Genomic DNA, 9878 nt, shown 5'->3' on the forward strand with positions numbered 1-9878 from the left:
TACTAAAATGCAGTATCTGTACTTTTTTGGAGTATTATTTTTTTCCCCAACTTCCACTTTTACTGCACTACATATTTTTGATGAATTTCATACTTTTACTCCGATACATTTTTCATGTGCTGAATCGTTACTCGTTACTATTGTAGCGTCCAGCCGGACGTGTGATGAATGACAAGCAATATTGAACAAACCTGCATTTATTGCTGAACGGTTTAGTTCCAGGACTCGGTGACTGTCGGCCGTAACCACGCCAAAAAACCAACATAACAGTCCCGGTCTCACATCCACCTCGCTCGTGTGCCGTACGTCATACACCTGACGCACCCAGGTGCGCTCTCTCACCTGCTCCCCCGACCCCTCGCTCCAGCATTCATTCAGACGCATTCACAGACCATGGGAAATCATAGCACTCTACCATGAACATTGTAACACTGTAACATTAGAAGTTGTGCATTAATAAATATTTAAAATAATATAAACAACAGTACTTGTACTTTTACTTGTACTTTTACTTTCAGTACTTGAGTAGCAATTTTTTACAAACATTTTGAATACTTTTGTACTTTCACTTAAGTATGGTGTTTAAAGAACACTTCAACTTCTACTCAAGTCAGTTTTTTGATATAGTACTTGTACTTCTACTCCACTCTTTTACTCCAGTACTTTATACATCTCTGGTCTATATAAAGCCAGGCTGAAAAGCCCCTCCTGGACTTCTTCCAGGCCAGAGGGGCAGGTGGGGGAGGTATAGAAGGTGGTTGGCGCCAGAGGTGCTTCCTGGGCCAGACGCAGGGTGTCCGGTTGGCACTGTCAGCAGTAAATGATCCAGGTATCACAGTGGGCTGGCATTTGATTCAGACACTAGTAGACTTGTCATGGTGAACTAATACTAAAAAAGGCAGCGACTCTGAGAGAAGGCAGTAGGGGCTTCATTAAATACCAGATATACTTTACTCCTCTGATGTGTTGAATGTGATGCACTTTGACGGGCTATACTGATTTACTGTATAACTCATTTATAAATACACTGTTGAGGTAAATAAAATAAAAAAAAAGTCACTATGTGATTTGAATAATATTTTTTTTAAAAGTTTGATAAATTCAGCTAAAAAAATATTAAGATTATTTTTAAAGCTACTGTGACATTACTAAGCCCTGTTGTATTTTATATGGCTGTTACCAACAGCTAGAGAATTTTAAAGGGGACATATTATGAAAAAAATCACCGCTCCCCTTTGGGAGCCAACACCCTGTCTCCACCCACCACGCCCTACAGGTTATAAGAGCGCAGAGCTCAGGTGAAGCTCCGACATTTTCTGCTTCACAGATAGGAATGGTTGGGTAGACCTAAACATGCTCGTTACTCTGTTGGCGGCAGTGACCGGCACAAGTATATTGGCCCCAGCCTCAGAGGACTGAAGTTTACTTTTACCGGAGACGTCCCCACACTGTTGATGCGACCTGAGTGTGTGTGTGTAGGCGATGCGTTGTGTGCTTCACAGCGGACAAATACTATGCAGCACAGAACAGGACGGCAATGAGACCTAACATGAAAGAGGAGCAATACCAACTACAGACGATGTAAGTGTAAGGTTTTTGTGTTTTTTTTTTTAATATCTGTAAACTGAGCAGAAACAGAAAGTGTTTATTTTACAGGCAGGCTCAACTTACAAACTACTGGCGTTACATTGATGTGGATCAAGTAGCAAGTAATGTCTGTACCAATGGCTAGTTAGCGTTAGCTCGTGCTAATCTGCGCTAACTGCTATTTACTGTCTCATATCAGCTGTACTTGCCTGTGATACACACTAACATAACGCTAGTAGTTTTTTAGTTGGGTGTGTGTCTGTAAGACAAACACTTTTTGTTCCTGTTCAGTTTGCAGAGATAAAGAGAGACATGTATAACTCACCCTCTACTCACCGGTCCCACACGCAGCTGTGTGTTGAACGTAGGCGTCATTAGAGATAAGAAAATAACTTTTCTCTCATTCACCTTTCTGTTAACTGCACCCCCTCACTTTTATTGTCCGTGTCCCCCTCGGTTTGAGAGAAAGGGAGACCCCTCACTATTTTACAGCATAGTCTGCAGCTAGATCCAGTCTTAGGGAGTTGGGTACATAAAGTAGATAAAGCTACAATACAATAAGGACAGCGTCAGTTCAGTCCATGAGCTCCACCTGGATATTGTCATTAATCATTAATTGGCCAGGTGTGTATACTCTGTTTACATGTTGCTCTCAGTGTATGTATATGTATGGGCAGTTTGTGTACAAACACCTGGCTAATAAAGGTGATTCTGATACTTAATGAACAAGTACAGTGTATTTATATTTGTGCTCTCAATCATATTTTTGTTATTTTTTCCCCTAGACTCTACCTGGCAGCCCTCCACTTCAATGAAAGTGTTGGGCGTCCCTAAGCTACAACATCATCTGGTGAGCCGCTGTTCACATTGAACTTCACAACAACAGCACTGGCTAATACAGTGAAAGTAGAACCAACCGTCATGTTTTACAACATTTTATTACAAATGGCAAGTTAAAGAATGTGCACTCTATTATACAAGTGAAAAATAAATGACATAAAACTCTTTAGGACTCTTAACTTATGTAAGTTGGATAATTTCACAAAGTATACCAATTTTCTCCCTCCTATGTCGTCTTATAGATTATGTTGGACCTCATCTTTGAAAAAGGTTTTCCTAGATTCTGGCCCACACGTGGATGAGGTGCTGAAGATCCCCATCCCTGAGGATTTTGCAGCCCAGTTTGCAAGACCAGGGAAGCAAGAGGTTGTAGCCAGCTACGTGTCGAGGTTCAATCAAGGACCGGTCTGATCCTGCGTAGCTTGCTTGACTGTCTGGGGACTCCATATCTGTCACACCACACAGCTGAGCACTACCACCCTGATTCTCCGGTCGAGAAATCCCCAACACCAGCTTACAGAGCTCCTGTAGGCCTAGTATCTGTAACAGCTAAAACAAAGGGTACATAATGCTTAGTCTAAACTACACGGTGACATGCTTTTATGTATACATATGTGTCCATCTTTTCTTCTGAAATTCTGTGAAACCTAAATGCTGACCAAAACTTTTTCATACTGCTGTTCTAGGTAGTATTAGGACTGGGCAATATATCAATATTTTAATCTATATCAATATATTTTCAAACGTGATATAGCACTTGACCATATCCTTTATATCGATATAGTTTCTTTTGCGTTAAAATGACTATACATTTCTCCCCTTGAGTCAGTTCGCTTTTATTTCTCCTCTCCCGCTGTCCAGGTCTCCCACTGCTCGTTGACGTTGTCACGTCAGAGTCTCCAATAACTTTGTCTCTAGTCGCTTTTTGGGGGAAAAAAAACGTATTGCCATTCAGCTAAAAAATATCTATGACTTTTGGTCCATATCGCCCAGCCCTAGGTGGTATATTGAATAAGTTTGTTTTCAAAAGTTGTGATGTTTGAAGGAATCATGACAATAAAGGTTAAATATATATGAACTGTTTTGTGTGCTTTCAGTGTTTGATATATAACATGACAACAAGTAACAAACATGACAGATTAACAGTAAGCAATATAAGATAGAGGGAGCAGTATTTTATTGTACTTTAATCCTTACTCATTTATATTACAATAGTAACAGACTACTACTATGTATAAAAGAACTTACTGCTCTGTAGATAGATGACACACAGGTTCAAAGCAAGCTGGTGGTCAACCATGCATGTTGGTGGGCTGGAACCTGCTGTAGTCTTCTTGTAACCTAGTACATTGGAAACGGTAAATCATATTAGATAAGTGGCTTGGAGGTAGAGCGGGTCGTCCACAAAACAGACGATCGGCAGTTCGATCCCTGGTTCAATCCCCTCCAGCATGTGTATGAATGGTTAGCTCCTGTAGTGTATTTTCGGTGGTGATGCTGATGTTTGAAGAGAAGTTCCGCCGACACCGTCTTAGTTGTATAACAAGTTTATTACAACAAGTTCAGTATCGTAACAAGTAGAAACTACTTGGAGAGCTCCTGGCCGAATGATGAGAGACTCTCCCGACCTATGCCGGACAAGCCCTTATATAGGTTATTTTGTGCCTCCCCATGACATGCAGTAACAAGAGCCCCCTGCAAACATACAATGAAGTTACTTAAGCCCAAAGACACTGAAAGATAATAAACAGTCCTTCCCAGGAAAAAACCCCTATAGGCTTGACCTTTGACCTGACTCCTCATCAATTCATCTAAAGAGAACTCAGAGGCTCCGGCCTGTCTGACCTCTCGGACAGATAGCCCCTGCTCCAGATGTGGACTGGACATCAGCCTGTGACTACACAGGTATTGTAGGATAACCCTATAGTTAAAATAGTCTCTGGCTCCAGGAGTGGTCTAAAGAAGTCTAACCCCCCAGTTGATTAGTCTCTGGCTCCAGGAGTGGTCTTAAAGAAGTCTTTTCGTCAGGGCTCCGGACTGGCTGGGTCATATGACCCCTAGGTCAATAGCCTTGGTTTGTGACCACACAGGCATCTTACAATAAAGCATTCCTATACGACTATGCTAAGACTATGCATCTCTGTGCAGACACCTCACTCCTCAAACTGGTGAGCACTTGGCACCTTGCATGACAGCCAATGCCATCAGTGTATGAATGTGTGTGGATGATATATGTAGTGTAAAGTGCTTTGAGTGGTCGGAAGACTAGAAAGGTGCTATATAAGTACATTTCATTTACCATTATGTACACAGGTTAGAGAATGCAACAATTTATTCAAGTTGTTCATGTCAATAAGTACATATTATCTATGCTTCTATCTAACTTACTGCTGTATTCCCCTTAGACATAAAGGCCCATAGTCTGCACGCAGGGCGGAATGAGCAGCAGCTGGCAGCAGCTCATTTGCATTTAAAGGGGACATACACGAAAACCAACTGCCTGAACACAGAGCGCTACAGAGTACAGAGAGGGCTGCTGTGCTTGATCCATGAGGAATTTGGACTAAAGGATTTCACAGACATGTCATTAAGGTGCCTGTGTGAACTGGTGGAAAATGGGTATAATTGTTCTCCTTTAATTAACCTAGTGTGTTAGTGCCAATGTATGAGTCTGCATCACTTTAACAACAATATCATCAAGCTACTAGGCCCCACTGTTTTAGTGTCCAATGAAGATACATCCATGTCTTTATGACGTCGCAATGCCTTTGATTGTGGTTGTTCTCTAAGTAATGTCCTCAGATAAATGAGAGCTCTAGTGTGACTGTTGCCATTTCTGACAAGACAACATACTGAATACTGGCTGTGACCATATTTGGACTTTGCACTGCTGGCCATAAGCTGCTCAAAAGAATATGGTTGTCTCCAAAGGACAGGAAAATACACATTTTTGTCCAATCCACTTATGATGCTGGTGAAATGTCAGAACTAGCTCTGAGGAATATGCATTCTGTTGTTGTAGGAGCATTTTCCCCAATCACAATTTCAAAAGCATAGTATATCAAGCTCCAACTCTGGTGGGAAAAAAATGAGGAAAAAATGAGCAGGACAATTTGGGAATAGCCCTGATTTCTGTGTGGAACTAGATAGAAAGGAGAGTGAGAAAAGGGTGTGAGAAAACAGGGGGCAGTCCCCACAGAAGAGGAATGAAACAAATGGATTTGAAATGCTATTTAATGCTATGAGGTTTTTAGCAGAGACTGGGAACAGAGCGTTTCAGTGTGCTGGGCTTCTCTACCCAAAGGCTGGCTAGGGGCTCTCCCTTTCAACACAGTCCTCTGTGTGCAACCCAACAGCAGTTCAAATGGAACTTGAATCTGAGCCGGCAGCTTCTCTTCATCCCCCAGCTAATTACCTGCAGGGTGACCGTATGCTATTAAAGTATTCCTAAAAAAAGTTTGGAGTTGTTTTCAATCCTTACAAGAGAACAAGGAACCAAGGGCGCTCAAAGCGGAGAAACAAACTGACTTGAAAGTGTTGGTCTGATATTACGGTAATCTGGTGTAAAATTGGCTGAAATTGTAAATTCAGAAGTAAACAAGTCAAGTGTGAGAAGTGATGATGCTGCAGTCGGCTGTAATAAATATTTCCTCAAGAAACACTTTTGCTATTTATACAGCACTACTCTTTATCTGTCTTTTTTTAAAGTTGTATAAGCTCTATTGTGGCTAAAATGGTTCTTGCAACATAAAACTACAAATGACATTTAAAGAAAATGTGGGCCCTTCTCTGTGTAGGCCACACACTAAACTCTATGACAAGATTTATTTATCCTAATGAAAAACCTTCTTCAGAAAGCTCCTTTCAGAACGACCCTCCAACCTTACAAAATGTCTGACAACGTGTTAAACTTATCTCTTCTCAGCTCCTTATGAAAGAACCAGTGATTTATTATGCGGATCAAAGAAACTGTGGTTTACAATTAATTTCTTGTAATAGTTTTTTAATGCCGTGGTTGAAATATGTCCCTTTAGTGATAGGGGGTGTATGAATTAGAATTAATTCCTGTTTAATTGTTCCTATATTTCAGTGACTGTGATGGCAGCGACCAGGCTGAGGTAATTTATTTCCTGTGTAGGATGAGAGTTGGTCCACGGCTGAGGCTGCCAGGGGAGGAGTGGTTAATTGCAGTAGATTGCCTTATCCCCTTGTAATTATGCTTGTCTCTTTGGAGTTCCCTGGCTCCAAATGGCCAATCGATACTATCAGACCACAGATGAGGAGGAGGAGGAGATGGAGGCAGAGATGTGGGCCCAAGACTGGACTTTGGGTTTATGGAAGGTGACGGCGGCTCCAGGCCACAGATAGCATGGGCTTATGGACTAAATCATATCAAAGGCCCAGAGTAAAATGTCCCCTTTGGTTGGGGCAGTTTGGGAGGAAGACATTTGGAGCCATTCACCTTGATTACCTGTACATTTACCTTTTAACACAATACCCGGGAGAAGCACTGCACTGCTACCTGGTTACTGCACACTTACAACTCTTAATCTGGGATAACTTTTGTTTAGCTATTTGAAAAAAAAGTGTTAATGTACCTTTAGGTTCTGGGGAGATTTGGTTCATTCGGGTCACTTGAAAGCCATTCAGAAACCCAGAACATCCTAAGTGAGACTTAAAACACAAGTATCATTGTTTTGAAAAATAAAAGGCCATTGCTTTGCTTCAACAAATTTGTGTAGTCAAAGGAGTTCATAGGTATGTTTAAAACATGATGTAACCTCATTGCTTGTCATTTTGTCAGTCATTGTAATTGTACAATATGTTTGTGTTAATTTGTCCTGTACACGTGACATCCATTGCACGTCTGTCCGTCCTGGGAGAGGGATCCCTCCTCTGTGGCTCTTCCTGAGGTTTCTTCCACCTTTTTTCCCTGTTAAAGGTTTTTTGTGGGCAAGTGTTTCCTCACTCGAACCGAGGGTCTAAGGACAGCGGGTGTCACTCCCTGTACAGATTGTAAAGCCCTCTGAGGCAAATGTACTTTGTGACTTTGGGCTATACAAATAAAATTGATTTGATTTGATTTGATTTGACTCACAGTTTAAGGTAACAGTGTCAGTAACACTGTTCATTTTGTCATTGTAAAAAGCAGTCTTTGCAGCAGTGGTGCTGGTTGAGAAGGAGGATGATGAAGTGTCTGGTAACTTTTGAGGCTAGTTTGGATTTGAACAATTTTCTTTGAGCAGCAGCGATAGAGTATCATTCAACCATGGGTAAGATTGGTTGGATTGAGCAGGCCTCATAGATAGAGGACAGATTTTTGTCCAAGTGGAACAGAGTGAGCCTGTGGCATCATATCACCAGAGAGGAGAATGTGCTGAGTGGAGTTAGAGCAGAGGCAACAATAGAAGAGAAGTGGGTTGGAGATAAGTTATGGAGGTTGCTGCGGAACGTAACCATTGGTGTTGGAGCATATGGTTGTTCTGACATTAAACTGGAGGAAAAAGATCTGATAGGTGGAAAGATGTTAACACCAGGTAAACTGTGATACAATTTCGTGTGAGAATCAGGTCAAGGACTGTGGACCAGTTGGAGGTCAAAAGAATGTATCAAGGACATAAAATCTGGTGAGCCTGGACTGTCTAAGTGGATGTTTATGTCACCCAGGACAAGCAAGGACAGTCATGATCAGGGATAAATGAGAGCAGGGTCTCCAGCTCATCCATAAAGCCACCAAGTTGGACTGGTGTACAGTAAATGACAATGACATAGGCTTTACCTAGGGCCGTCACTACAATAGCATGGTATTTGAATCTGTTATAATTGGTGGAATGCAACAGCGGAGTGAATTTCCATTTGTTGGAAATTAGCAAGCCAGCCCATCTCCTCGACCAGATGGATGGGGGGTATGGGAGTAGCTGTAATTGTAAGTGGAGAGCACAGCTGGGGTGGCAGTGTTCTCTGGTTTGATCCAAGAGTGAGAGCAAGGAGCTCTAGAGAAAGGTGGTTGGTATAATCTGCAATAGAATCAGTTTTGTTGACTGCAGATTGGCAGTTCCATAAGTTCAATGGAAAAAGAGGCAGCAGTGTGTGAGGACTGTTTTAGAGGCTGGAGGTTAGTCAGATTTCTGCACCTTTTGACAAAGTGATGTTTTCTGTTTCGACTGGAGACAACAACATGTATGGAGTGGCACATATTGGAGTTGGGCTGGTTCCCAGTGCCCGGTCAACGGTTGATGCTTACTTTGATGCTTCAGCAACCGTCCTTAATTTAAAGTGTTTGTAGATTGAACGTGGCTGTTCTCACATTTGGCTGATTGCGATTAGCGTAGACCGCCCTTTGAGTGTTCTGTTCACCAAAACTTGCAGCTCTTATTGTTCACTTGTCCTCAGTTGTTTACAAATGCACAGAGTTGAATTCTAAATAAATTCAGAATTCAGAAAGATTTGGACCGCCCCAGAAATATTCTGAGATATTCAGACCGCCCTGATAGTGTAATGCTACACTTTTACTCTCAACACACTAAGGACCATGGTAATAGGAGTGGTTGTTTGAGGACCTCTACTTAAGCCTCTGTTCAAGTTGCATGTAGTGAACACTGATCTGAGGGGCGGGTGGCTATGTAGTATCAAGCAGTGACAGCCTAGTCAGAGTCATCAGGCTTCATGTCAACCCCCCAGGGTCAGGAGGAAATGATTGCAGTGTGGAGGTCAATATGACATGGTGGGAGGCAAATATTCAAGAGCAGATAGTGGTCACGTTCCAGTGTTTTGCTATCAATCCGGCTGGGACTATGTGGTCAATGGCAAATGTTTGTGAGGAGTGTGTATGTAGTTGGAGTGGGGGCAGAGACAGCACAGGGAGAAAGAGAAAGAGATCAATTGTACAGAGGCATTCTATTGATGTGACTGTGATGGTATGGAGCTGTCTGAGCAGCAGAGGCTCGCACTCACAGGCCTGTGTAACCACACTCAAATCCAGGGCAAAACATCCAGCTGCACACACATTCACTGAAACAAATATATGTTTCCTAACTAACTGGCTTAATGAGTGTTCACCCAAAAAGTTTGGTTAGTTTGGCCATTTGTCTTTCAAATGAACTTGAGAATGGCATAGAGCACTCTAAGTCTTAGAGGATGAATTAAAATCTTTGAAAGGCCAGTTGGGCCTCTGGGTAGCTCCCTTTGTCTCTGTTCTTTCTTCCCCTCTCCTTTTCTTCACTTTGATTTTCTTTAAATTATTTTTAGCGTTATGTTTTCCTGATGTTTAAAGCATAAGATCACTTTATTGATGACTCAACTCTGCTCTTGATATGGCCTTGATGATATGGACTGCATATGTGGTTGTGATTGTATTGTGGTGTATTTAAGTAGATTCTCTTGTCTGTTGAACTTATTAATGATGATTTCTTGTAATTAAAGCAAAGACAGATGAGAGCACCACAGACTGA

General features: G+C 41.8%; 1 long non-coding RNA gene across 1 annotated transcript; it reads left to right on the forward strand.

Moving 5' to 3' along the window:
- Positions 1-1087: 1087 nt before the first annotated feature.
- On the forward strand, positions 1088-2782 carry LOC104936218 (uncharacterized). Its single transcript, XR_797591.3, has 3 exons — positions 1088-1581; positions 2373-2437; positions 2670-2782. It is a non-coding gene; the product is annotated as an uncharacterized LOC104936218 (long non-coding RNA).
- Positions 2783-9878: the final 7096 nt, after the last annotated feature.

Source organism: Larimichthys crocea, chromosome XVII (genome assembly GCF_000972845.2).
Source record: "Larimichthys crocea isolate SSNF chromosome XVII, L_crocea_2.0, whole genome shotgun sequence".
In the NCBI taxonomy this organism is placed as follows: Eukaryota; Metazoa; Chordata; class Actinopteri; family Sciaenidae; genus Larimichthys; species Larimichthys crocea.